Here is a 27,615-nt window from a genome sequence, read left to right on the forward strand (position 1 = left end):
GGGGGGGGCGTTAAATCAATCCTAGGTAATGGGCAGCTCGTCCAGCCATTTCATTCACTTCTGGGTATGTAACAAACTAAAAATAGAATAATTGGTCTTGTGTTTGTGAATAGAACAATTGATGATAAAGTGATTCTGTATGAATGAAGTGTTGACGTCAGCTGTAAGTTAAAATGCTCTTGTGCTACTCTTTCTCTATTACTAAAAGCCTGATCCTTGGAGGGAGGAGTATCTGCATTGTCTTCACCGGGGATCATGAATGCTTTGCAGTTTTCAGATCTGGTGTTCTCAAGCAGGGCTTTCCACCCAAGGTTTTACTGGCTTCTGAACACACGGAAGAGTCTATGCCAACGAGCTTTTAAAATGTAGCTTTAGTAATAAGCTGTATGCGATTTATGAGAAAGTCATACCTCAGAATTTCTGTGGCATTCCTGCACTGGATAAAGATGAGAAGAAATGGTACTTCAGTCATGGCTGGAGTTTCACATATGTAGACTTCATTGTCACAGCAGCTGCAATTTAGAATACAGATAGAGGCAGCAATAAATATTGCCCCATTAAGCGAGCAGTATTTGTTTGTTGCATGATTTAGGTGCTCTCAAAAAAGAACGTTACCCCTCCCCACTGAGGCTGTTCACCTCTATGACCTACATCTGAGTAGCTAGCCAGGTAATCAAAGACTGCAGCATCGAGACAGTGTGAGGCAAGAAACCTCCATCTGAAAAGGCTTGGGGAAACTTGTCCTTTACAATATTCTCTGTTAAAGGGAGGCTGTCAGCTCAAAACCTAGTCACTTTTTAAAAACTAAGTTAAAAGTTGATTCCAATAACCAATCTATCCCAACCCTCCTGCCAGGTTTTTTTGTTTCATAGTTTCTAGGGTCAGAAGGGACCTGAGTAGATCATCTAGTCCAACCCCCTGCCATGGCAGGAAATAATACTGGGGTCAAACAACCCCAGCAAGATGTTCATCTAACCTCCTCTTAAACACCCCCAGGGTAGGAGCCAGCACCACTTCTCTTGGAAGTTTTGTGCTTTTATAAACATTTTTTCTTGTTAGAGAAAAATACTGTCCTTTGTCTTGTTGCTGTATAAAAAATCCCCACCCCAACATGAAAGAGAAATGACTGGGAAAGTGGAGCATGTACAGAGAACTGTCTAATACAAAAGTTAAATATTGCAGACCTCCCCCCACCTTCCTAATCTTTCGTTTTCAGAATTCACAAATGACTCAGACTTTCACGTGAAGAACCTGAGACTAAACATAAAAAACTTGATGCCAAAAAAAATTGTTTGAGAATGGTATAAGGAAGGGTTGGAACAGAAACTACAACATAACTTTTACAATCACGAGCACTAAGAATACACAATAAAAGCTTACATAGAAGAGCAGATTTACATTTGCAAGTTTCGGGGTTTGATCCTGGACCGCTGGTTTTGTTACAGCGCTCTACAAAGTTGCTCACAAACTCTTATTTTGAGATGCATATAAAAATCACATACTGCTCCTTAAGTTGGTACTAACTAGCAAATAGGCTTTTGAACACTGTTATGGGTCTTCAGATTGGTCTTAGATACCAACTCTTTCCTTTTGTGACTTCCCCAGTTCTTTTGCATTCAGTGCTTTCCTCTCTCATAGTTCGCAGCCTGAACCCTTTGCTGACAGCACTTGTGTAAATGGTCTCAAGCCAATTCTCCCTGTAATAGATCCACTGTTTTTCCTCAGTTTGTTTTCTATGGGCAAAGGAATGGGCAGGACAAGTGACATCTTTGTCTTTAAAATACAGTCTGTCAATTAACAGTGATAGTTTGCTGTTTGTTGGATAGCAGTCAGGATTAAAATACGTCCCCTGGTAGAATACAGGAGCGTGCAAGTTTCGAGCATCGTCATGCTGGTATTTGTAGTACCATGTTTGTAGCACAGTGCAGGAGACATGCATACACAGTGCTCCCTGAGGTTCCTGCAGGTAGAATGGTACCTAATGATCTCTGTGGCAGAGCTGGTGCCATTGTGCAATCCAGCTTACTTTAAAATGTCAATTAGAGCAAACATTGTTGCTGTGGCAGCATATCCTCTAGGGAGAGCGAGTTTGGTCTAGCAGTTAAAACTGGACACTGGAAGGCAAGATTTCCCATTTCCACCTCTGCCACTGACTCTCAGCATGAAAGGGGGCAAGCCAGTCAGGTTTTTTCCTACCACAGTTTTCTCATCTTATCTGTAAAATGATTAACAGCTACCTCAGAGGCAATCTGAGTGCTATTTCAAAACCATTTTGGATCTTTTAGCAAAAGGACATGAGTAATTGCACATCTTTAATTATGCAAAGTCAGGGGGACAGTGTTCTTTGCTGCTAATTGCTGGGGACCAGAGGTCTTCTGGAGACACCCCAAAAAGTCACACCAGATTTCTTCCAGATCACCTTCATGACGAGTTTGTTTGCGGATTTGAGGCCCTTTTCCGCAGTGATAGCCAGGCAATAGATTCTTATCTTAATTTTAGCCAAAGGGAAAAATGTTTTTTCTTTTCAGTAGCTTTGCTTCTTATTTACGGTGCTGATTCAATTGCACAATTCACCTCTCATAAAGGTTGCCTCAGCATTTTTACCTAAAATAACTGTATGATCAAGTTCCATTTTAGAAATGGGTCTGAAGCAGCCGTTGAGTGAACAGTGGCAAAAATATAGAAGTCCATTTCAAAACAAAGACAGGCTTTAATTTATTTTATTACTTGAAGGAAATGATTTCTTCCTTCACCCCAGTCAGTTATTCCCTCACCCTAATCATTTTTTCCATTTCCTGCCTGCCCGTTTTGGCCTTGCTGAAGCCATTTGTCTTTTCCACAAGTGCTGAAATGTTGCTGTTTGAGTAAAGCAACCACCTTCCCTTTTTTTGGTGTCTGCCTAATTTGGCTATATGTTCTCTTTCCCTCCTTTTTATCTCCTTCTCTCCTATTGTCCTGGGCACTCTCCACCACTAAGCCTTTCCCCATGGGCTTCTAGCATCCGATTCTACTAGCATTCTCACTGCCAGCTCCACCAATTTCACATCAGCCCAATTAGGAGTTGGGATTGGCTTTCTCTGAAGCCCTAGTACTCAATTTTTCAGGCTGACAAAGAAGGTCTGTAGATGAATAACACATTCACTAGGGGTGCACCGATAGATTTTTTTGGGCTGATACCAATACTGATTTTTAAGGAGGCATATCAGCTGATACCGATCTGATTTCCGATACACAGGCCGGCAGCTTGAAAAGCAGTGTCAGGTTGGTAAGTCTGTTGTAGTGGGGGGGGAGGGGGAAGAGAAGGGGTGTGGGTGAGCAGATGGAGGCCCTGCGGTGAGGGAGGGAGTGGGGCTGGGGCTGGGGCAGGCACTGCCCAGCCAGGACTGGGTAAGGCATGGTACAGAGCCATGGCTCATCTGGGGGGGAGGGGGACAGCTCTCACTGTTGCGTTCAACCCAGGAGGGCATGGTGAGCGTGTGCCCCTGGATCTGTGTGCGGGTTGGGGTGGGCTGCCGCTGTGGGCTGGGGCCAGGGCAATGCTGTTGTCTTTCTGGCAGGGGAGTTGGTCCTGGCTGCGCTCAGGGTGGGCAATGGCAGTGCTGGGAGGAGGGTACGGGGTGGGGGGGCTGCAGCCTCCCCAAATTTCGCCATAGCCCTCCCAGCCCCCTCTCCCAGTGCTGCTGCCCACCCCACCAAAAGCACAACCCGGACCAGCCCCTGCCTCAAGTGCAGCCTGGCCCAGCCCCCTGCCGGGAAGAGCCCAGTGCAGCCCTGGGTCCAGCCCACAGCGACAGCCTGCCCCACCCCGCCCTGGGGAGATCCAGGGGAACGCACCCCCGTTGCCTTCCCAGAGTGTGTGGAGCAGCGAGAGCCGCCCCTCCCTCCCCCCCCAGATGAGCTGTGGCTCCGTCCCATGTCCCACCAGCTATGCAAGGCCTGCCCCAGCCTCTATCCTAGCCCCACTCCCTCCCTCACTGCAGGAGCCTCCATTTTTCTCCCCCCATGCTCTTTTCCCTACCCCACCTCTTTCCACCACAACAGAATTAGCAGCTGGATGCAGCTCTCCAAGCTGCTGGGCTGTGTTCCTCACCGCCAATGTGCTGCACTGTGGTTGCACGAATATACTGGGCATTTATTGGCAACATTATCATCCACATCAGGCAAAAAAAAGCAGATTTCCAGTGCAGTCAGTTTTCTTTATATTGGTGTTGATCCAATTTCAGACTGATGTATCAGCGCACCTCTAGCAGTCATTTGTAATGTCAAATATATTTCCCTTAAAAAAACAGGTAGCAGCACTGCAGTCTTGTCTCAGGCTATCGTACCCAAAAGTTCTGGCACATCCTTAGATATTTGCATAGTGGTAAAAATATACCTGCTTATATTTAAAAATGTTACAGAACTAATGCTTATAATCACTTGTTCTGTATGCTTTGGCTGAAGAATTTTCACAAAAGTCATAGAGAATCATAGAGAAATAGAGCTGAAAGGGACTTTCATGGGACAGCTAGTCCATCCCCCTGCCAGAGGCAGGGTCATCCCTATCCAAACCATCACATACAAATCTATTGTTTAACCTATTAGCAAAACTACGGTCAACTCTGACAAAGCTACAAAATGTAACATCCTAACCTGCCAAAGGGTAGAGCAATGAAACTACAGCAGCCAAGGTCCTGCTTGTGTAAAAGGTTGTTAATATACGCTCAAGAGATCCCAGATAGAAAGCCAAGCCCAGGTAGAGGGGCCATGCCCCCTGCTACAGAGGAAGGCAAAATTCCCCTTTGATACAGAGGTGGATGAATGACAGACAGACAAGGAAGGAGTGTTTATCTTTCTGCATTTACTCCTCAAAATAGCAGCTACTGTAGGGATGAGTGTGATCAAAGAAGAAATTTAACACAATGGCTACCAAGCCCAGTGATTCTTAACTAGGGTGTTGGGGCCACAAGATCTGTTAAAGGTTGCCAGAAGGTAATGAGGAGATGCAGGCTCTTCCCTGCCTGGCCACTACCCCACCCACTACTGCCTGGCCCCTCTCCAAGGAGATTAGCACTACCATCAATAAGTTAGTTTTTGAAATGGAGTGCCACTTAATTCCCACAAGTTATGGAGGGGTGCCTTGAGTATAATGTGTGCCTTAAGTCTGTTGAGGGATGCCTCAGGTATAAAAAGGTTGAGAACCATGACCTAGACCTAAGATGGCTACTGAGATACTCCTTCATAAAATGTTTCAGAGTTGACGTTCCTTTTTTGTGGGGGGGACGCACTGTTGTATGTGGTAGTACCTTGGCAAACAGAAATGATCTACCTGATGAGTTTATTTCCATTTTTGTTATTCATTAGACAAAACTGCTTTCCCCCTGCTTGTTGAAATCTTGTTGAAGTATTCCATGATGCTGAGGAATAGGAAAATGTAGACATGCCTGTCTGCAAATTTTCTTTCTTCCATTGTTAGGTTAGCTCTCATGTTCTGCAGAAGACATTCATAGTGAAATCAGTTAAACCTGTTTTTCTCATTTAGTCAATTAGAAGGAAAGCTTTCAGCCTGCCAACTTTTTGGTCTCAAAGGAGTCATTGATGGGTTTCAGTTTAACCCCAAACCTGCAAGCAGACTCCAGAGCCCTAGTTGGACTTGTGGACATCATTACTTAAGAGGGAAATGTTTGGAAAAGCATTAGTTTGTCTTCTCCAAACTGTCTTAGATATATGCAGATTCCTATCTGGGGAAGATTTCGTGTTCAGCACACATGCAAGATGAGTTCCAGATGGACACCTTTTAAATAAATCACAATAAACAAAAAATAGTTCCCAGTTCAAGCTAGGGCAAGTAAAAGCAATATTTGTCACTTTTTCAAATATCATTTTTTTCTGTTACATTTGGGTTTAAATTAATGCAGGAACTTGGAAAATGTATCCTCCTCCTCTTCTTCCTCCGTTTTTAGAGTAGCATACTTGATTCTTCACTTGTAACTTTATAGTCCTGTCATATCTTGTATCGCATCACCACTGGTGTATACTGAACCATGACAAGGGGCAGAGCATGAACTATATAGACGGAAATTTAGGAGACAAACATATAAAAGTTAGTTGGCTGCTAGTGCGCTCCTAACCCAATCTGGCTAATAGGGACATTCAGCAAATACTACTGAAATATTTTAATTACTACCCCCAAAGCACTTAGCAGGCAAGAGACCCTTGAACTGAGTACAACAGTAGAATAATGCATATACATTCTTGATTTAGAACTGCACTTCAAAGACAAAAATATTCTCTGGCACCCACGTGATGGGTCGGATAAGGGATGGTTACAGTTGATTATGGATCAATGAAAGTCCTGGAGTACATCTATAAAGAGCTCAGGGTAGGATTATTAACCTTATACAAGACCCAGTGGTAAAAGTAATTGTGTGGTGGTATTGACTGTTCGGTACAATAATAAGATTTGAGCGCTTTTTTTTTTTTGCCCTACTGCTTTGTAGCTGTTAATTAAGAGCACAGGGCACTTTCTCTTATATGGTTGGTAACTTGTTTTACTAAAACTGTTAGCGTCTGCACAGCAAGTAAAGTGTGCATCTTCTCTTTATTTTGCATGGCAATGAATAAAACACCATTGGCATGAGTTGTAAATCAGTTCTGAATGGTAGTTAGCACCCTGAAAAATCTTAGGGGAGTTACGTTAGCTTGGTGTATTAAGAATGCACCAGGTTAGACATTTTGTCACTTTGGGGAATATATTTATCAAGGAACGTAATCTAAGCACAATATGTAGGGGGCAAAGAAACACAGTAATGGAGGAAGCCGTCAGAGCTGTTAACTTTTGTTATTTCGGAAAGGCAAGCTTATATTATGTTACAGAGTATAGAAATCTTCTGCTGTTTAAAATTGGATGTGAGGATGCTGTGCCGTTGCCAACAACATTTGCATGCCAGTAATATTTTTCCCCTCTATGTGTTATGTTTTATGGTTTGGTTCACTTGATCAGTGCTGCTGGCTGCTCACCAAATCCTACACTCCAGCCAAATGAAACATCCAAGATGAATCTGTGCCAAATTTTGGCTAACGCAGTATTGGTTTGTTTGGTTTTTTTACAGTTACAATTTACAGAATTTAGCAGGAAGTCATTTACTGATATCCATTGCATCCCTTGGGTTGTATTTCATAGAAAAACAGAAACTTTAATCTTGGGCCTGAACCTTTGGCCCAGTTGAGATCCAGGTCGTCTTTTAGCCAAAAGAATTGCAACAGATAACGCGTCCTTATTTCATGGTGAAGCTCCTGTCAAAGTCACTCCTTTGTCAGAGAGATGGATCAAAAGCATTTTACATATTTTACTTTGTTAAATGAAAACACATTCTCTGCAGAAGTAGAAACTGACCACTTATATTAATGTGTCAGGGACATGCTGGTCTGTTATTTATACCCTCAAATTTCAGAACTTATTACTTATAGATTAATTATTGCCATGGAGGACATTGCATACTCAGAGAGCTCTGATTAAAAAAAAATAGTATGTACCAAAAATAACCAAATTGGAAGGGAAGGAAGGCCACAAGAATAAACAAGCAGGGCCCACTTCACTGTTACCCTTCACCTTGCACAGTCATTTAGATGTGCCAAGCAATTGTAGAACATTAAGCTGTCAGAATATTATTCTGTTACATATACTTTTTTGCTTATTTAAATGATCACTCAAGGAAGGAAGTGACTTTAAATCTGGCATAGCATATATGTTTCTGTGTGAAGAAAGTGACAAGGGAAGCATATTAATTACATACAACATTTTTAAACACTACAGATTATGGATTTTTTTTCCTTTAAACACTCTCCAGGTTTAGGCATGGCGTTAGCTCTAGTCGTCTTTATTTAGCATGACTATTTGAACTGGTCTTCTAGTTCCTTGCATCTCTTCTTGGGAGGTTTTTTTCCTACTTTTGCTTTTGTATAAATGTTTTGCTCTAAGTGAAGAATGAAATAGCTGAAAAACTATCACTGGAGGTATTTAGTCAGCCCTAGTAAGGGAAATTATAGTTATTTGTCCTTCTATAAAACAGTGACTTCATGAAGAGATGGCAACAATCTTAGACCAAGCTCACAGATAGGTTGAGATCAAAATATTCAGAAGCAGCATTATATTCTGTCTTCCTATTTTTCAAGTGTGGGAGAGAAAATCAGTGCCACCTTGGCAGTTGTTCCTGCACATCTTCTTTATAGATTCCTCCAGTTACAGGGTGCACTTCTGGCAGGAGTTAGAGGAGTTTTCCTAGTTCCCTTGGAGTAGGGATGGAGTATAATGAGCCTATCATAGTGCCCACCTTGACACACCTTGTCCCTGGGTTAGAGCTGTTGAGGACCCACCATTTTTGTTGATTCTGTCTTGGATTGTAGGTGCCTTCACTTCTGTGGCATCATGTCCAAGGTTTGTCAAAAGGGGCACCAAACAATGAAGATGCTCAAATAATTATGGCATAAGAGACTTGAAGTTAACACATGAAAAACCAGATTCTTGAATTCTGATTGAACACATGTTTTTGCAATGTATTAGCCAGGTAGCAGAACTCTGGCCCTTAAGTATATTGACTTCATAATCTTCTGTATAACTCTGTCTGTTTTATTACACAGTATCCATGACTAAAAAATGTAATAGAATTTACATAACAGGTTTGGGTACTAACAAAAAGGGGCAGTAGATTCCTTTGTGATGAATAGGAAAATAATGAAGCCGCCAAAAATAAAATGGTGGTAAGTGTGAAGTGCAACTTCCAAAATATTCCCTGCAGTCCGTACCACATTCTAAAGCTATACAAAGACTTGAACCAGATTTCCTTTTGTCTCAGTAGAAGAAAGTATATTTTTGGCTGTATATTTCTTCAACCTTATGCAAAAACAGTTCAGGCTGATGTATGAGATTTTTCAGTAAACTGGTCTGCAGGGAAGAAATAAAATTGTGCAGCAGGGATAGTGATGGGATTATGCTTGATTTCCCATAAAGTGCTGGTCCTTATTTAGTTTTTTTAAGTAGTAAAGGAAATTCAAATCTATAACTAACTTGACTGGAAACACCAGCAGAATCTCAGTATGTGCTGACAAAAGAGAATGAAAGAGTCTTGACCTGCTGATACGGTAATATGTGAGATCTCTAAAAATGGGGAGGGAGGGTAAATCTATTGTGCCTTTTTTTCTCTCTTTCATGTTTCAGAAAAGGCTTTTTTGGGGGTGGGGGCAAAAGTCTGCGTGCTGTACAGGGGGTTAGGGAGGTAAGGGTTATATCTGTTTTCATCTTTCTTGTTCATGCTGTGGGAGTGATGACCTAGCATTATAAGTCTTTTTAGCCCTGACTTGAAAGGGCAGGAATTTTTTTAGGAAAAAAACTTCTCTTATGCATCTTTTTCCCCCCCATAAAGCAGGCATTTAATCTAAAAAGTTTTTAACAACATTAATGTTTTAAACATTCTGATAAAACTATCTTCCCTTCTCATTGGCTTGGGTTTCCATCTTGTACTGCATTATACTTCCCCTAGTTTTCTACCTCTCAAAAGACTCCTACTGAAAAAAAAAACCCAGAGCAGTCAAAAGTCTAATATTTCTAATGGGAATTACAGAGAAAATTCTTTTTAGAATAAAATAATACTGGTATATTTTTGGATCTTTTATTCACTTGTATTACTTTTTCTTGTAGAAACTCTCCCTTTTCACTTGTAGTTCTCCTCTAAAGGACCCAAACTTATGAGCACTTATTTATTCAAGAAAATAGACCTGGCAGACCAGTCCCTAAGTAACTGGTAACTATTGACTTGGGTTACTGTTTCATTGATAATACTTCAAAGATGCACTTGTGTCTGGAGAGTGCAGAGGCTTCTCTTGTACATGCCTCATCTTTTGTAAAATCCTAAACTTTAGTCTGGGGTTTTTTTTAGTTGTTTTTAACCCTCATGGTTACAAAGTTGACTCTGAGAGTAAGCCAGAATAGATCTACATTTACTAGCTTTTTGAACCACTCGCCTGGCTCCTGGCATTTCTAAGCTGCCTTAGGTTAAGTACAGTCAGTCAAAAAGCCCAAAGCTGAACTGATTTGATTTTTTCAGGTTAATTTAAGCTGCACAGATTGAACTAGTAAGCAAGTGAGCAGATATTCAGTTTTGATTCCAGAAATGCAGCCAAAATGCCTGCAGTGGCCGAGGCCAGAAGCCAGAAAGCGCTAGAGCACACTTCCCTGCTCAGCTGGAGCAGACAGCTTGGGCCAAGGCTAGCCTGCCCACCCTGTCAGGGGGGAGGAGGCTGCAGGGAAGGTACAAAGTAACTTAGGATTCTGGAGGACTGTGAGTTGACTTGAATCTGGAGGCATTCTGGGACAGAAGTTTAATAAACTGATTTAACCAAAATCAGTTAAGTCTGATACTACATCCATCCAGGTTTATCTTAAACCAGTTTGGGCTATTTTAAAAGTGATTTATGTACACTGAACTTCTTTTGTGTTTATAGATTTGAACCGGTTTCCAATCACTTGTACCAATTCATATGTAATTTCTGTCTGTAGCCTTAGAGTGAAAGTTGACTAGTCCTGTAAATTTGCACGGTCACTGCAGAATTATGAGGACAGCAGGGAAACAGACAAGAAGCAGGTCATTCTAGTTCCTGCCTCTTCTGCTGAACATAATTTAGCCTAACTGCTACAGCAGCATGAAGTTGCTACTACACTGCAGGACTGTGAACATTCATTGAGGGGAATGAAGCAGAGCCTAGGGAAAGTTTAGAGTAGTGGAGATCTATCCTCCCACTTTTGCAACTGCCAGAAGGTTCTGAGATGAAACAAATATAGAGACAGATAGAGAGTCTTGAAGCAGCCAGAGCAAGCTGTGGGAGGCTTCATTTTGATTAGAAACCTCATTGCTGTGGGCTGGTAGGTTGAAGGGATTCCCCAGACTGAATCTGAAGGTATGAACTGGCTTAGGAACCAGCACCTTCCTTTTGTCCAGTACCTCAAAAGCAGGAGGAAGGATTGCCATCTAACCTCAGAAATATAGTTTCAGTCAGTTTGGAAATGTCTTTTGTATGAGCCTTGATTTAGTCCTCTGGCTATTAAATGTCAAAATTCCTAAAACATCTGCGTGCAGTGTTTATAGGAGCTATGTATATGTTGGAGGGGAGGGGTTGGTTGAGGATTTTTGGAGAGGAAAAGGAGGATTGAATGGAATACCTTAGTTTAGAAAATTATAGTGCTGTATTGAGTGAGGCAATAGCGATTGGAGGGAGATGGGGAGAGAAAAGACAGAAGATTAGGAGACGGAGAACAAAATGTAGGTGCTAGTATAAGTAGGGGGTCTGGTAAAATAATAAAATGCACTGAAGACAAGTCAGGAAAATATACACTATAAAAGAAGTGGAATGAAGCCAGAATGGTGGGGAGGGTGGGGAGACAAGGATTGAACATAAAATTGGTTTACTCTTCCGACTAGATACAACACATTACATATAGGCAGTGATTTGTGGGAAGGGAACTTGTTATAGACATGGCTGCTTCCTCTTCCTGCTGCTTCTGAGGTCTCTGGGATTTGCAGTCCAGAATCTCGGCAGCAGGACTTTGTGGGGTTGCTCATCATTTCCTCTTCCTGCTTCTAGTTGCCTCTGGGATTTGTAGTCCACAGTCACAGCCAGCAGTAAGTTTTTAGCAGGGCAGGGCAGCTCTATACTCAGGGGACAGTAAGTTTAATCCCCCCGCTCCCCTCCCAGCCCAAGACCCCAGCAGGGGTTTGCCTGTGGGGACAGTCCATCTCCTCCCCACACCTCCCTAAAAACCCTTCACTGCTGGAGCAGACAGCACAGCCCAGCCCAGGGATGGAAAGCATGCTGGATGCTGGGGGCCTCTGATTCAACGTGAACCAGAAAGGGGTCTAGGACAGAAGTTTCATAAACCAGTTTGACCCAAATCAGTTAAATCTGATACTGCATTCAATAAGGTTTATCTTAAACCAGTTTTAGCCATTTTGAAGTTTGTTTATGTGCACTGAACTTCTGTTCTGTTACAGGTTTAAACCAGTTTCTGATGACTGAAAGTGGTCTATGCATAACTTCTGTCCCTAGCCTCAATAGCAGTGTTAGCATATGGCACTAAAATGGACTTTAAAGCAGTGGGAAATCCCGAGTTGTGCAAACACAAATGCAGTTGTGTTGGCGCAAACAGGAAATTTCATTAAGTATACACACGCCCAATGAGCAAAATGGCACAGGCATTCACTAAAAGTAAATGAATGATATGAGCCTGTTGTGTTTTATTTTATGACTTTTATATATAGCAACTTTTCATCCAGAAGAATCTGAGATGTCTTTAGAAACCATTGTGTTGGAACAGGCTGTTGCTGAAATTCAGCCACCTCTGAGTAAAATCATTGTTGTGTGCTGTTAAACAGTTCATATATTGTTCAGCAGGATAGAACAGGAAATGAGTAAGAATATCGTATCAAGTTTAGTCTCTAGAGGAAATTACGGTAGAGGAGAGTAATCATGTAAATTGAGGGTTAGTTGTAACAGCAAGGTTAATACCCCTGTTCTTCTGAAAGTGCCATGCTCTTTGACCATCAGGAGTGAAGACCTGAAACAGAACTTTGCCCCTTATGCTTTACAAAAGTAACCCTGCTTCCTGCTCTACTGAGCGGTGAGGGTTTCGCATCCAGCCACTAATTCATCCTACCTTGCAAGTTCAGATAGGTTTAAACAAGGGATGCTTTGGGTTTATGTTAATGCAGTTAAAACAAGTGTTTTAAGATTATGACCTGCAATTTCTTATGTGTATTTCTTGAAAAAGGTGATATGGAAGATTTTGAAATTGCATGGGATACCCTGAGTTAGATTTTCAACCAAGAATTCCAACAAGGAATTTTCTTGCCATGGGACTCACCTGAACATTGGTATAAGAGGCAGCTCCTTATATAGCAACTCTAGGATTGAAGATGTGATGTAGGAGGAAAAAACTAGGGAGGGAACATAGGTGATTACTTCTTACCTGTGCTTATCCTTCATGAATATGGTCCATTTGAGTGGGGGAAAAAACACCAGAGCAGTCCTCTCCTTCAGACATGCACAAATTTGCTTAGGGGTTAGGGAGCCAGTTTTCTGAGACGTATCCCCATGCCAGCCAGAGCTCGACCATAGAAATGAATTTAACTCCATATGAACAAGTAAAATAAGTTTATTGTCTTACATTTAAAAAGAAAAAACAAGTTTGTATAGTCCAAGAAAAAAGATTTCTAAAGCAACGTACTTCATTAGCACAACACAACTCAGTAGTTTTCAAGACCGTCACAATGGACAAGACAAAATACCAGCTCAGCACATATTCATTCTATTGCGGGAACATACACTTCAGAGCTTGGCATCTGGGTCATGCAGCTGTAGGTACCTTATATAAGTTACTACCATCTATGCTGGCTCAGCTTCTAGATTATAGGGAAGATAGAGACGGGAAAGCAAAGTCTGCAGTCCCAATGCACAAACTCACTTTCTACTGTAATTTGCTTGTTTATGAAACTCAGGTAGATAAACACATTCAGCTGCCATGTTCCATGCAGTCTTTTTCTATTTAGGGTGTCATGGCTTGCAGTGCCTCCATTAGAAGGTTTTAGAGCTTTTTCCCTTCAGAAAGAGGCAGTGAAAAGATAGTGCCCAATTATAAATGCATATTTATTTTTCAGGGTGAGTTTATAATCTCCAATTTACCTTTGTGATCTACAGCATCTAGCAAGGTAGGACCCAACTGCGACTGCAGCTGCTTTAGTTAAAATACTAGGTACCACTAAGCTGTTCCAGAATATGTCATGAAGATTATCTTTTTTGTCCCATGGGCATATTTGGAGAGGAAGTGTATACAGAGATTGAGGCTTTGAAATAAAAGTGTCAAATTTACATATATCTGTTGCTCAGACTGGACGATTTGATTTTATTATGAGTTGGAGTAACTGGACAACTATTTGTGCAACAAATTCAGTAAGGTTTGATAATTTAAATGATTTATAAAACACTTTGGCCATGTGGAAAGGGTGCTTTTTGTTCCTGTTAGAAATGAAAATGAATGAATGTTATGTCTTCTGTTGTATGAAATGCACTTATTCCCTGGGCCAGGGAGTGCTGCAATTGTCTCTCTCCTTTTTAAGGCACTCTTGCCAGTAGTGCCACAAAGCAGTGTTCTTAATGGATGTCACACGTCTAACCCTTTCAGCTGAAAGAAAAATTGCAGTGTTAATGGATAGTATGAGATGGGGCTTTGCATGCAGAAGCGGGGACCTTCAGAATAGAATGGTGGGCAGCTGTAAACACTTAGATGACTGTGACCCCACAAGCAGGGTGAAATCTACAAAGATGGAAACTGTCTTTAATAAAATAAAACAACAGTATAACAGACTTTTTAATCTTTCCTTTCCTTTCCTTACAGTAAATGCTGGTTTAATTTGCTGCTCGAAGGGGAATGCAAATAATGGCGAATTATCCAGTAGTGAACAATTAGCAGCAACTGATCCTGAGGGCAAGGATGCAAATTGAAACAATGGTAAATTAAACCATAAGGTAGAATAGTCCTGCAAGCAAATTAGCCAGAGTGTACTGTATGCTTGCAGCACAGAGACCTTCTAGGTTCTGGATGGATGCATCTAACTTGTATTAACGTTAAAGGCAATTATGCTCCCAATCAGATTACTGTGCTCCGTTGTTGCATCATTCAGATCCTTTTTGAAGCCCATATAACAAAGTGCATTGAGGTATTAGACAGGACATCTGTGAGCTAAAAATGGTAGAGTAGCTTGTGTAGCAATTAGACTTTATGTTTGAAACGCTTGTGTTTGTTGGAAAAGTGAAGTAGCCTACTATTGGTTGCTTTCTAATTTGTTCCATTTGAGGAGCTTCAGGGGAACACGTTTACATGCAGTAATCTTTATGTGCATTATGTGTTCAAGCAGTCATTGCAAGTGTCTTAGGTAACTGTTTTCCAAACATCAGGGTGCTTTTTATTTATGATAAGCCAGCATGAAAAATATTTAAAGAGGCTAGGGAAAGACGTATTTGGGGGCTGTTGAGTCTTTTTTAGTTCACTTAACAGGGTACACAAGAGTGCCTGTTGTATAATCTCCATTCAGTCCAGTTAATATTTAAAGGAAAGGAAAAAGAGTGAATCAAAACTGAAGTCTAAAATCTGGTCTTGTCTTGATTTGCCTTAAATTACAGTGATTTTCAGATATTAAATATGTGACTGATTTGGGCAGAGCAGCAGATTTTAAATGAATACATTTGTTCTTTTTTAAAGACTTTCTTATGCTTAGAAATAGAAAAGCATGAAATTAAGTAGAAAACATGTAATACACATATACAAAGCTAATCTGTGAAGAGAACCTATTAAGGAGGAGCAGAAATTACTTTTATAAGAAGCCTGTTAAGGGTTGAAATCTCAATACAAAATGTTTGTGTCAAAATTAAAGATGCGCTGTGAAAGTATATGTAATGTCTTTGTAAAACAGAATTTCAACTTGCAGTACTTGTGGTATTGAGAATTTCAAGAGGGAAGAGCAGGGAGATAAATATTAATGGTATATGGCATGTGTATAAATGCCACACAGTTATTGCCTACAACTCTAGCAGATTTAAATTTCTGTTGCCATGAACCGGCTCTCCTTATCTGCACAGCTGTAGAAGAAACCATGTTAAACATATCTTCAAACTTGGGGGCGGGGTGGAAACAGGCTAGATAGGGTGGCCATCATAGAGGACACTCTGGTTTTCTGCTACTCTGTCCCCTGTTCTGTATAGATACAAAACCCGACGCCTTTATGTCCTCTGTTTTTCTCTCCAAGAGAAGAATAGAGGACATAAAAGTATCGGGTTTTGTATCAGTAGAGGACAGAGGACAACCAGACTGTCCTCTGTGATGCCTGCCGTCAGGCTAGATTTTTAGTTCACAACCTCTCCATATAATATTTTATTTTTCTGCAAATTCAGTTTAATTTAGGCATGAAATATTTTGTTGCAGAGCTGTCGGTGAAAAATTTAAATCCAGCTTTTCAAGGTTCATTTTCCAATTTTTAATTTTCTGTCACTCCATATTTTTGGCTACCTGAATCCATGCCATGGGCCCAGCATTGTCAAGAGAATCCACTTTGACTTGGTTATCAGAGCTGAGAAAGAAGAGTGAGGGAAATTCTTCCAGTAAAATGTCAAGCAGTCATACTAAATTAGGTCCTCTTTTTTCTGTCCCAACATAATGCCAGATTAGGTGGTTAATATAGGATGTTATCATGTTTTAACAAAGGACAAAGTCCACAGTGGCTGTTCTACATCTGCTTGATTTTTGTTCATTTGGCACCTGTGTGTGCTGTTACGTGAGTATGGTAAAAATATCTATAGCCCTATAACTATGGAAAAGTGAAATTACACAAAATGAACTGAAGACATTTGGGGAAAAGTCCTTTTTTTCCACATAGCTCTACATAAATATAACTTCATACAAGTGTGCACATAGAGTATTTCTGGTTTTGTTTGGATTTTTCAGACTATCTGTTGAGTATTTTTCATTTTGGCTTTTTACAAAGTTAAACAAAACTGCTCCGAGCTTTGCCCAAACACTTGAACTCACTGGTTAAAAAGTAGTGCCCAAAATGCAGTCCTTTCCTCAGTGTGATTTTCAGAAACCTTAATTGCAATTGGAAAGCAATTTCTGTAATTTTATGGAAAGTGCAAGGCAGAATAACTGTTTATATTTATTGCTGTGATTTTAAATAAGCCTTTTGTAGTAATCTGAGAAGGAAGGCAAAATTGTAAGTAAGCAAATAAGGTTCTAGATATTTGGTTTTTATTTCTAAATTATGTAAATTGAGTGCCGCATTACTACTGCTGAGGTGATCCTTCATCAGTCTCGGTCCCATCAAAACCAAAGCTCTGGACATGCTGATAAAATTGAATGTATTCATAAAATAAGATGCTAACTAGACATTAAAAATCTGTGCATCTGTCGTGCGAATATACTGTGTTGACCGAGTTCAACCTATGAAACTAATGTTTTGTCAGGATTTCCAGACAGAAAAGCAAGTACCATGCTGTATCTCAGCCTTCTGAGAAATTTTAATTGTGCATTATTTGTGTGTTTGTACACACAACTCTAAGTTCCTAAAGATAATTACAAAAGTAAAAAGCCAGTTGAGGAGCTGGCTTTTAGGGTTTGTCCTTAAATATTTTGTCAGTTTAAAACAGGATTTTTGTGTTAACTCTTTTTTACATCTGCTACTTATGGATAGGTCAGGTCACAGTCAAACATTCACGGTGGGGGGGGCAGCTTAAAATCTTGTGACTGAATTACTGACATTAGAGTCTGCTTCTTTCACATGTTTGTCAGGAGCTCTTTACCAAAATATTTTTCTGCAGATCGACCACGATGTTTCATTTCTCCATACTGAAGTAATGCGTGCTGAAATCAAGAACCAAGAATGTAGGTTTAGTCCTCCCAGACTACGTTTTGTCCTCACTAGGATTTGATTTTAAAGCCAGAAGGGATCACTCTGATCACCTGCTCTGAAATTCTACATAAAACAGGCTGTAAAATTTCACCCACAGATTTGTGCAATGGAAGGAACTGTTTTTCCCTGCCACATGAGTAAATACTCTTGGGCCCAGTGACTTGTGGTTGAACCAGAGCAGGTCTCCGAGAGATTCAATCTTGATTTGAACGTTCCAAGTGATGGAGAATGTAGGGAGGCTGCCTTTATCTCCTAATACACAGCATAAGTTGAACTGCCCCTGCTCCGTATGGAGTGCCTCAGTGCACCCCTGCCTTAAGGGCTAATGTGTGCCTCCAGACCTCCCCTTTAGCACGCCCCAAGCCTCACAGCTGTACCGGACGTTCTCTTGTCATATATTCGCCCCTCCTGGGCTTCTGTTCCCCTCTCCCGGGCCTACTCGCCCCACCTGGGCTTCTGTACAGCTCTGTCGAGCTCCGTTCTGCTCGGCCCTCACTGGAGTCTGTGTCGCGCTGCTCACGCTTCCCTGCCCTCTCTAGGGCTCCCGCCCCCTCTGGGGCCTGTGCCACGCTGCTCGCGCTTTCCTCACCCTCTCTGGGGCCTATGCCGTGCTCCTCACGCTACCCTTGCCCTCTCTGGGGCCTGTGCCGCGCTTCCCGTGGTCGGGGCTCAGGTGGCCGTAGCCGTGCCTGGACCCCTGACCCTCCTTTGGGATCTCACGCCCTACTCGGCCTTTACTCCCAGTACTGCCCTGCTGGGCTGGGGTCGGGATCCCCCACTAACTAGCTCCAGGGCTCTTCGCTGCCCCCTTTTTTGCTGCGGGGCTGGGCCAACACGCCCCCAAACAAAGCTGAGCCCTCACCCTCGCCCTCTCTGGGGCCTGTGCCATGCCTCTCGTGCTCGTTGCCCCCTCTGGGGTCTCGCTCATACGTTTCCCGTGCTTGGGGCTCAGGTGGCCGCAGCCGTGCCTGGCCCCTTGACCCTTTCCTGGGTCGCTTGCCCCACTGGGCAAAATACCGCCCTCACAGGCTGGGGTCCAAAACCCCGCACACCACGCCTCTCCAGCGCAAACAGCTGTGCCCTACTGGCACCGCTCGCTGTGCCACTACTGGGCACCCAGGACCCCCAGATTATTGGGGAGCTCCCATGAGGCCTCCTCACACCTTACAGCCTCACCCAGTCCTCCAGTATTAAACAGTAACCAAACCCAAAGCCAAACGGCTGTAACATAAACACAGTAAGCCTCCAGGCTTGTAACTCAACTCAACAGACTATATGCCAGCCAGCTATAACCCATCATTAGCCCCCGAGCTTATAATACCACCTCCGCTCTCTGCTGGCTCTCTCTCCTACGTCCATCAGGGTTCTCTTTACCCCTGCATCATTGCAGCCAGTCCAAGTAGTCCAACTGCAACCATCAACCCAAGCTGCCCCTGCCCCTGCCCCTGCCTGGGCTGTTTATAAAGGCCGGGCCCTGCCCTCTTCTAGCCAGCTGACCAACATTAGTTGCCCTGGCAACCCTTACCTGTGCTGCCCTATTAATTGGCAGCTGTCCTTATTACTGTTGCTAGTAGCAAGCACCCTAGTGCTCTGCTACAGAGAATCTACCGCATGCCTCTAGGCTTGAGACTACTTATCTTCACTCTCATAAATGTGCTGCTTGTTTCCAATTAAAATTTTTCTCATCTTCAGCTTCTGGCCATTGGATCTTGTTACGTTGTGGATTTGTTGTGTTAGATATAACCTTCCTGTGTAGGTACTTCTAATCACCTCCTGGTCTACTCTCTAGGACCTCTAATTGGAGATATCTTTCCTCCCCAAGCCAAACCAGTAGTCGGGTGGAAGCGTTACAATGGGGAATCTTTGAGCCGTTAGTTGTAGCAGTAAGAGCCCCATTTGAGCAAAGCAGGATAAGTATGTTAAGTCAATTCTGCGGCTCGTCTCTTCAGTTTCTTTCATGGCACATGTCTTTTTCAACTCTTAGATTCTCAGGAAGATACGTAACTTCTAATTCTGCCTCACATAGGCAGCTTAAGCTGAGAAGGTAAAAAGATGTGCATGTGCAAAGCAACAATGTTAAAACAAATTTCGAAAAGGCAGGAGAGCTGTGGGTGCTCAACAACTCTGAAAATTGCGCCACTTAATTAACGTATGGATGGTACATTTACCTATACATGTCTAACTTTAGGTATCTATCTTTGACAATGTGGTCTGGATACTTTATGGAGAACTATTTTATAGCTTTACTTTTGCTTATTAAATTTAAGCTTTGTCAGCCTTCTTAGAAACCTCATAACGAATTACTGACAGTATTTTGAGAATCAATTTTTTTTGTTCCATGCGGATGTGTGTCTGAAGCAACGATAAGTTCCTTTTTATTATCAAATGTAGAAATATTGATGTAGCAAACACTGGCTTCCTGTGTGCTGGGCTGTGTGCAGGCAACTAACGTTGTCATTGCCACTGCAGCTAATGGGGGAAGAAAGGAGGAAGTGGTATTTCCATGTTAATGCAACACAAATTGGTGCCCAGCAGAATTCTCCATTGTAATCGCAGTCCTATGGGGAGACCAGAGTTTAAGCTGACCACAGAGATCTGGCAGTTGGGACTCGTACTGTAAGTCTTTTATACTCCGAGGGAACATTGTATGTCAGCCTTGAAGAATGTCCCTTCTACTGAGGGCTCCAGAAACCCTAAAAATGTTGCTGTATTGCCAGCTATACAACAGCTACCATGGAGGTGTGGTTCTATAAAGCTAGAAAATGATATAGCCCTTCTCATCTAGGAGGGCCCCTTTCTCTGTGGTGCTCAGTGCCTCAGACAGAGCTGAGCATCCTTGATTCCCTCTGGGCCTCAATTTGTCACTTAGCTTCCCTTCAAGGGCACTTACGCTTCAAGAAGATGGAGCCCCATAGTTACACTCCCTGCCCTCAGGTGGCAACCTGGTTACTTCACTGATGGAAACTTTGCTTTGTGTCTTAGCCATTGCTCTAAAACGCTTACCCCTGTGGCATTTAAATGGTATTCAAAATGATTGGTGAGCCAGGACAGCAAAAGTAGAGAGCTGGCTTTTTTTCTGCCTCTTGCATAATCAGCCAGATTGTTACCTGAATTCTTATTTGTATTCCAGTAATGCGAAAAGTTTTCAAATCCATTCTGCTAGGCACCATATCGGTATAAATATGAAGCAAAAAAAAAGTCCCTTCCCTGAAGAGCATACTAAGTACAAGACTAGAAATGACTTCTTGCAACACACAGGCAGGGGAGGGGCCAGAGATAACCATGAAATGATTCAAATCAGCATGAAAAGAGACAGAACACCAGGAAAGAAATCGTAGACCCACTAAATTCAATAGTGGGTGCAGATCTGCCATTTGATTTAATAGAGTCAGAGTTTCATTGAAGCTGCCCAACCATGGTGGATCTTTTCTTGGTATTGCAGTAGAAGTGAATTTTAAACAGGGATTTGAAGGAAAACTGTTGCAGTTTCGGGGACACTGGAGAAAGCACAAAGGTAAATGTGTGAAAATTTGGCAAATGGAGCAAGTGGATTGGTATCCCTGCTAAAGTGAATATGGGGATTAATATCTCTTATCATGTAGAAGGTGATATGGTAGGAAGTGGGAGGGTAAGCCAGTGAAAGGTCTTTAAAAGTAAAGCTATATTCACTTCTTGGCCTCTTGAAGGCTCAGATCAAGTCTATGTTCAGTTAGAGGAGGGGGATCCAGTAGAGTGATGTCAAATCGAGGCGAATGGTTGAAGCAGTCGTTGCAGCTGAGTGTTTGTGACTGTAAGCGGATGCAAAATGAGGAGGGCATGGGTATGAATTAACTGTGTAAATGGAGAAAAAGGGCTGCTGCTCAGAGCGGTTATGTAGGAAAAGGCTGAAGAATGTAGATAACATCCAGATGCATGGATCTAAAGACAGAGCAGTCAACCCCAATGCCCAAACTGCAGGGCTGATTCCTAGACAGGATGTTGTTGTCCACTCTGACTGTAAAAGGCAGGGGGAAAAGAGTAAAACCTTAATTTGAGATTAAAACTTTGAAAGTGGTTATCGTTCAGGGAAGTGACATCAGAGTAACCTCATCTCAGATTGCCTTAAACTAGAAGAACACATGGCTGGTTCTTTCTCTTTCCATTCTTCTGACCAACCTGTGTCCAAGGAATTATTACACTAAGGCAGTCTCAGTCTCATTAGAGTCAAGCCACCCCTCTGAATATGCCAGGTCTTAGCTTTCACTCGGTTTTTGACTATGGAAAATGAATAGAGTAATTCTTCTGTTGGGAAGAACTCAAAGCCTGCAGTAAGTCTGAATGTTTTTGATTCCTATTTGAAATCCCTTTGTTTATCTTGTGAGTTGTGTAGGCATGTGCACACCTAACCATGCTAATATTACACAATACCCTGCAGCATCCTTAAAAGAAACCTATGGCATACCAGGATGCTGTGACACCATGGTTGATAGTCACTGAACTAAAGGCTGCTGGAGAAAAAGGAGGAGCTGAGTGCTTAATCTGGAGGGCTGGGTCTTGCCTAATCTGCAAGGCTGGGGAGATTTTGTTTAGTCCACTTTTTTTTTTTGCATTACCTTGTTTGGTTTGTGTTTATAAAATATCTCCTGCCAAACCCATCTCTCAGTTTGTTGCTGAGCTAGGTTTCTGCTTACTCATCCCTCCAGTTGGAGGTGTAAAATACCTGTCCCCTTTCACCCTGCAACAGTCCAGCTGCACTTTGCAACATGAAAAGCTTGCTTGCATAGAGTGACCTTGCATCCCAGATTTGGGGCAGTCCCAGATTTCATAGGCTGTTCTGCCCTGTTGGTGTAAATTGAAGCAAGAGTCCTGGATTTGGTTGCCACAGGCAGAGGCAGTGCCGCCTCCTGCTGAGCACTGGCTGCAAGGGTGGAGGAGTGGGGAGGCAGCTGGGCTGGGCACTGCGCCTCAGCCAGAATGGCTGCCCGCCACTGGCAGCCTCATGCCCTGCTGCTGTGCGTGGCAGTCCCAGGCAGCTGCTAGTGGTGGTAGGGAAGGGCCACTTCCAGGCAGGTCCAGGGGATGGAGTCTGGCCACGGGCCTCCATGCTGTCTCGCCCTGCCCTGCCATCAGGGCTCCTGGGAGTTGCAGGGTTGGGAAAGGGAGGTGTTTTGCACCCGAGATTGAGGTGGGGGCAGTGTCCCTGTCCCAGATTTCCTTACTCCATCCCAGATTCCCTTAATAATATGCTTACACTACCTCCATGGGGCAGGCAGGAGTGCTGCTGTGAACAAGTCCTGCCTCTTCACTCACACTCTCCAAATCCTGGGAATGAGGCGTCCTAGCCAGCTTAGAGCAGCCCTGAACCCATGCTGGCAAGCATGCCTTAAAACAGCCTAAGAGTGGCTCTGTGTACATGCACAGAGTCTGCATAGAGTAAGATTGAGTGGGTGGATGTATTTCTTGGCGGCCCTCCTTGGCACAGCACAGAGGTTGTATAGACATGCCTTGAGTTACCACACTCCTTGCAGCTTAAGAAAACTGTTGGCAACACACAAGCCTTTCTGTTTGCCTTGCATTTTATTGCTGTGTGTCTTGGGATGCAATTATTTAAAAATGTAAATGTCTAAAATTAAAAATAGCATTCTTTTTGTTAATAGCAGCCATCGGGAGGACAAACGAAAATAAACACTTTGTATATGTAATCAGGTCAAATAGTCATTAATCCATACATACAGCTAGTTTGGTTTTTTTTGTGAAGAAGATTGTAAAAGTAAGGGAAGGTAAAGAAAATTGCATAAAGGGTACAACAGTTGTAATAATGGTTTATGCAACTGGTTGGTTTTAGGTCTAGAAATAAATAGCTCTTATTAATAGATCAGAACTCTTACCAGTAAGGGATGGAAACTATTTCTTTCCCTAGCTCACTCCCAACTCCATCCCCACCCAGGAACTAAAGGAAAGGAAATGCAGCTTTGAGATAAAGTAACCTTTGTATCTACATTTACAGATCTCTAGCATGGGCCACAAGAGCCAGAATGATTTGTCTGCATAGTATTTTTTAACCAAAGATGCCAGGAAGTTGATTAAAAACAAAGAAACAAAAAAAACCCCTGGGTCCAGATCACATTCTGTACACCGTTGGTAGACCCAGATGAACTGGCAATATTTTCCTATTTATCATTTTCCCAGAGGTGGGGGGAAAACAAATTGTGTGGTCAAAAACATAGCTTAAGAAATAAAACCTGGTGCAGTTTTTTTTACAAAGGTGGGAAATTAAAATTTTGGGAACCCATGAATAGTTTCAATGAAGGAAAAACTGGAGGAAATAATGTTTAAAAATGAAACTTCCCAATTTTTTCCCAGTTTTTGGCACTTTTGTTTTCAAATTGGCCTTAATTAGAAAAAAAAAAAAGACAGAAAGATTAAAGGAGGGGTTTTTTTGCTCCCTTAAGGATCAAGTAACTTTGAAAGCAAAACAGAATGTTTCAGTCCTATATGGAAATATCCATGTGGTTTCATTTTGCTAAAAAAAAAAATCTATTTTGGTTTAACCAGAACCTTCTTGATCGTGGAACCAAAAATCTGTTACTCATCCAGCTCTACTCAGAAGATGATCACAGATATGAAAGGATCTGAACTATTCACTGAAAGGCTGAACTAAGCATCTACATTAGACAGTAGTTGGGGGAGACTGGGGGAGAAAGAAAATGGCAGCGTAGGTCTTTCCTGGTAGGGGCTGTGTACCTGAGTGAAAATAACCACCGTGGCAATAGACTACATTGAGGTATACCACTCAAGAGAATGATTAGTCGTTACATGACTTTTTCTGTTCATAGGAGGAAGTGGTTTAGTGACATGTGGTTAATGTAATCCTCTTTTTGCCTACACAGCATCTAAAATGCCATGCTTTAGTTCTATGAAGTTGGAGGGGAAAGAACAGAGGTGGGTAGGGTATGCACTGTCATCCCCATCTTGGAGATAGAGAGCTTGTGGTACAGAGATACTGAAGTGAATAGGCACAAGTCAGTAGGATATCCAAGGATGATCTGACAGCAGAAAAGCAGTCCCACATGACAATCACACATTGTTTTTTGGGTTTTTTTCCAGGCACCACAGTATTTTAATAACTCAGATCAAATGGCTAAGTTAAAAATAACTAAGTCACCAGAAAAGTCACCCTTCCATGAAAGTCATATCCCAAAGGAAGAGAATAAGTTTCAGAGTACTTACAGGTCCTTTACTTTCCAGTAACCATCTTCTCCCAACAAAGAGCAACCAAATAAATGCCACTTTAACGTGATTAAACATCCCAGTTTGGTTTGAGATGTGTTCACTTCCACTGTTAATTATGACATGTTCTAAATAGTGTTTGGCAAAATGAAGTTCAGACTACAAAGTCATGCTCCAGATTTTTAAAAGATTCATTTACACCATTTCATGTATGAAGACAAATAGTAAATGTTCATGTATTGTAAGAATGTGCCCAGTACATCATCATGTGGAGCTTCCACAGTAGAACAACTGGAGAACTCCCTGTTGTATGTGATATGACAACACATAAATGTAAATTAAAACATGTACTACTTTGCAGAAGCTACTTTGCAACTGTTGTCTGGGACATCCTGTTGAAGCTCACTCTGAAATAATAAGCTCCTGTACAGCAGCAGTATGAAAATCAGATGTGTATGTATGTCTTTGTGGAGCAAAAACAGAGAAGGCTTAATGGAGTTTAGTCTTTGGAAGAATAGACAACTCATTGAACTTAGGATCTGACCATCAAGAACACATTTGCTTTTAGGGAGGAAAGCAAAATTGAAAAATTTTGCAATTCAGTTTCGTGTAATGAAATTGCAAACTTTCATTAGCAGAAATCTACTACTGACAAGACTTTAAACTTGACCCATTTTAACTTTTAACTTTTAGGTTATCACTGTAATGCTGTACCTGCTAATAAAATTCAGAAAAAATATTTGGGATATATTCAGGTTACTTTGACATGAAAAAATCACTGTATTCCTAATGTATTTCAGAGGTCTCAGAAGAATTAGTGTTAATTAAGTCCCAAACACATTTAAAAAAAAAATAAAAACCTAGCTGAAGAAAATTTATTTTTTATTTTAAAATGAGAGATTAACTGGTTTAGATCCATGGACAATTTTTATTCATTTCTGACTCAAAGGAAAGGAAATAGGAAAAAGGCAAAGGAAAAAGAAGAAGTAGAAGTATCTAAGAACTTGGGGGGTTTTTTTCCTTTTAAAACATTGTAAAACACGTAAGTTTTTCTGTCTGGGAAACCTTTTATTCTTTGTGTTTTGATTGCTACTAAGTCTGATCCTTAGTTTATATTGCACAGCAGAAATCAGTTATACTACCATGCTATTGCATATCACCTTTATCCACAACTTTTTACTGTGATCATTTCTCCAAAATAAAGCAATGCATGACTTATGCAAACATTTCAGCCTTGTGAAGATTCCAAAGTTCTCCCCAGTCATTGTGTTGACAATACTCCCTATTTGTCCTATGAAATTGGTCAGCTGAGCAGTATGACTCTGTCACCCAACCTCCATGCCCCTTTCAAGGTGACAACCTGAAGACTTTCACCTTACATGTGCTATCACAGACTTTCATCGTGTTCCCCCTCCCACCCTCCCCGGAGTGTCTGTGTAGACACTTGAGAAGGTGGGATGCCACCAGATTCTGTTCTGATAGCAGTTCTTTCAGATAGGGTGAAAGCTCTACTAATGCCAGCTAGATAAAAGATCTACCAATACCAAGTAGTCCTTCGGTAAATAGACTGGAATCTCTTATAAATTAAAACTTGGATCTGAGGTTAGGCAAGGATACTTCGGGTTGATTACATGTATAACCAATCAAAAAGGTTTTCATTTATGTGTGTGTGAACATGCTGAAAATACCTTGTTTCATTTTTCCACACATTCATATTTTTAATTCAATATTTAGATGAAAATGATTCTTTTTAAAAGTGCAGTGAGGGAAACCTTCCGTTTTTAATCCTTCAACTTCCTTTTTTCTATTTTTATTTCTTCCAAAGCTAAAAACATTTTTTTTAAAGTTGAAATGTTATATTTTGAATTTGTCAGAAAACAAGCAAACAAACAAAAACAAAAAACTCCCACACCATACCCCCTGCCCCCCCTTTTTTTTGGTTGAATAGACTTTTCTGTTGAAAAAAAGCAATCAGCTTGTAATTAGCCAGTTGACTGCCCAGACCAGTCCTGTTTGAGTGGATGCAGACACTGGGCAGTGAGTGAGAATAAAGGGATGGAGTGTAGTTTGGGGATGATAGTAAACCGAAGATTTTTGCAGTAACCAACCAATCTATCATTGTATTATTTCAGATAGATGGAGTTTTCACTAGGATTTCTTGAAACTCCCTGACTCCATGAGTCTCTGGGGATAAACCAAAACGATTCACCCCTGCCAAAAGGGCGGCAGGAAAAATCCTGATCTTTGGTTGTGGTAGCCAGACCAGGTTAAGTACTGTGCTGCTGATATCTCCATTTGAGCTGATGATTTAGAAGAGTGGTGCTCAACCTTCTAGCTCCATGGGGCGGATGACTGCTGTGGGGCTGCTCCCTGGACCAGAGCCCATGGGCAGAGTCAGTCTGGATTGAATCCAGCATGGGATTGGCATGCAGGGTCAGTCTCTGGGTAGGAGTGTGTAAGCCTTACCCTGTGCACCAGATATGGCTGAGTTGCGACCCTGGACCAGCATGCAGGGCAGTGTCCTCCAGCCCATAGGACTCCCCGTGGGTCTGGAAATTTGTCAGCAGGAGAGATGAGACAATGCTGCCTCCACTCCCTCACTGACAAATTTCCAGATATGCGGAGAGCCCTGAGGGTCAATTAACAGCCGAGTGGGATGGAGGTTGAGCACCTTGGTTTAAAATGCATTTAAGTTGCACCGGTTGGTCTAGAGATCATGTGGAAGAAAAATCCTGTGGTTGCTGTTATAGACTATATCACTGGGCCAACAGTTTATGTCTGTGCGAGTTTCCATGAATGGGGAATTTTGAAGTCTCCAGTATCAGACATTGACAGTAACTTCATTAGCAGTATGGAGAAGCTAGAACTGTTCATACACCTTGGAGTCCTACATTTATTTCCCCATGTGGACCGGTGCTTA

The 27,615-nt window shown here is 41.9% G+C and overlaps 1 protein-coding gene across 3 annotated transcripts in view; it reads left to right on the top strand.

Moving 5' to 3' along the window:
- Positions 1 to 27,615, top strand: part of MARCH3 (membrane associated ring-CH-type finger 3) — a 115,263-nt gene that overhangs the window by 29,092 nt on the left and 58,556 nt on the right. Inside the window, exon 1 of one of the 3 annotated variants that reach the window (XM_019555300.1) lies at positions 20,828 to 21,000. The exons of the other annotated variants lie outside the window; for them this stretch is intronic. The gene's annotated coding sequence lies outside the window, so the exon portion shown is untranslated. Of the gene's footprint in view, positions 1 to 20,827; positions 21,001 to 27,615 lie in introns of those variants that run through there. 3 annotated transcript variants of the gene reach the window in all.

This window comes from Crocodylus porosus, unplaced genomic scaffold (assembly GCF_001723895.1).
Source record: "Crocodylus porosus isolate Cpor-Errol unplaced genomic scaffold, CroPor_comp1, whole genome shotgun sequence".
Classification (NCBI taxonomy): domain Eukaryota; kingdom Metazoa; phylum Chordata; order Crocodylia; family Crocodylidae; genus Crocodylus; species Crocodylus porosus.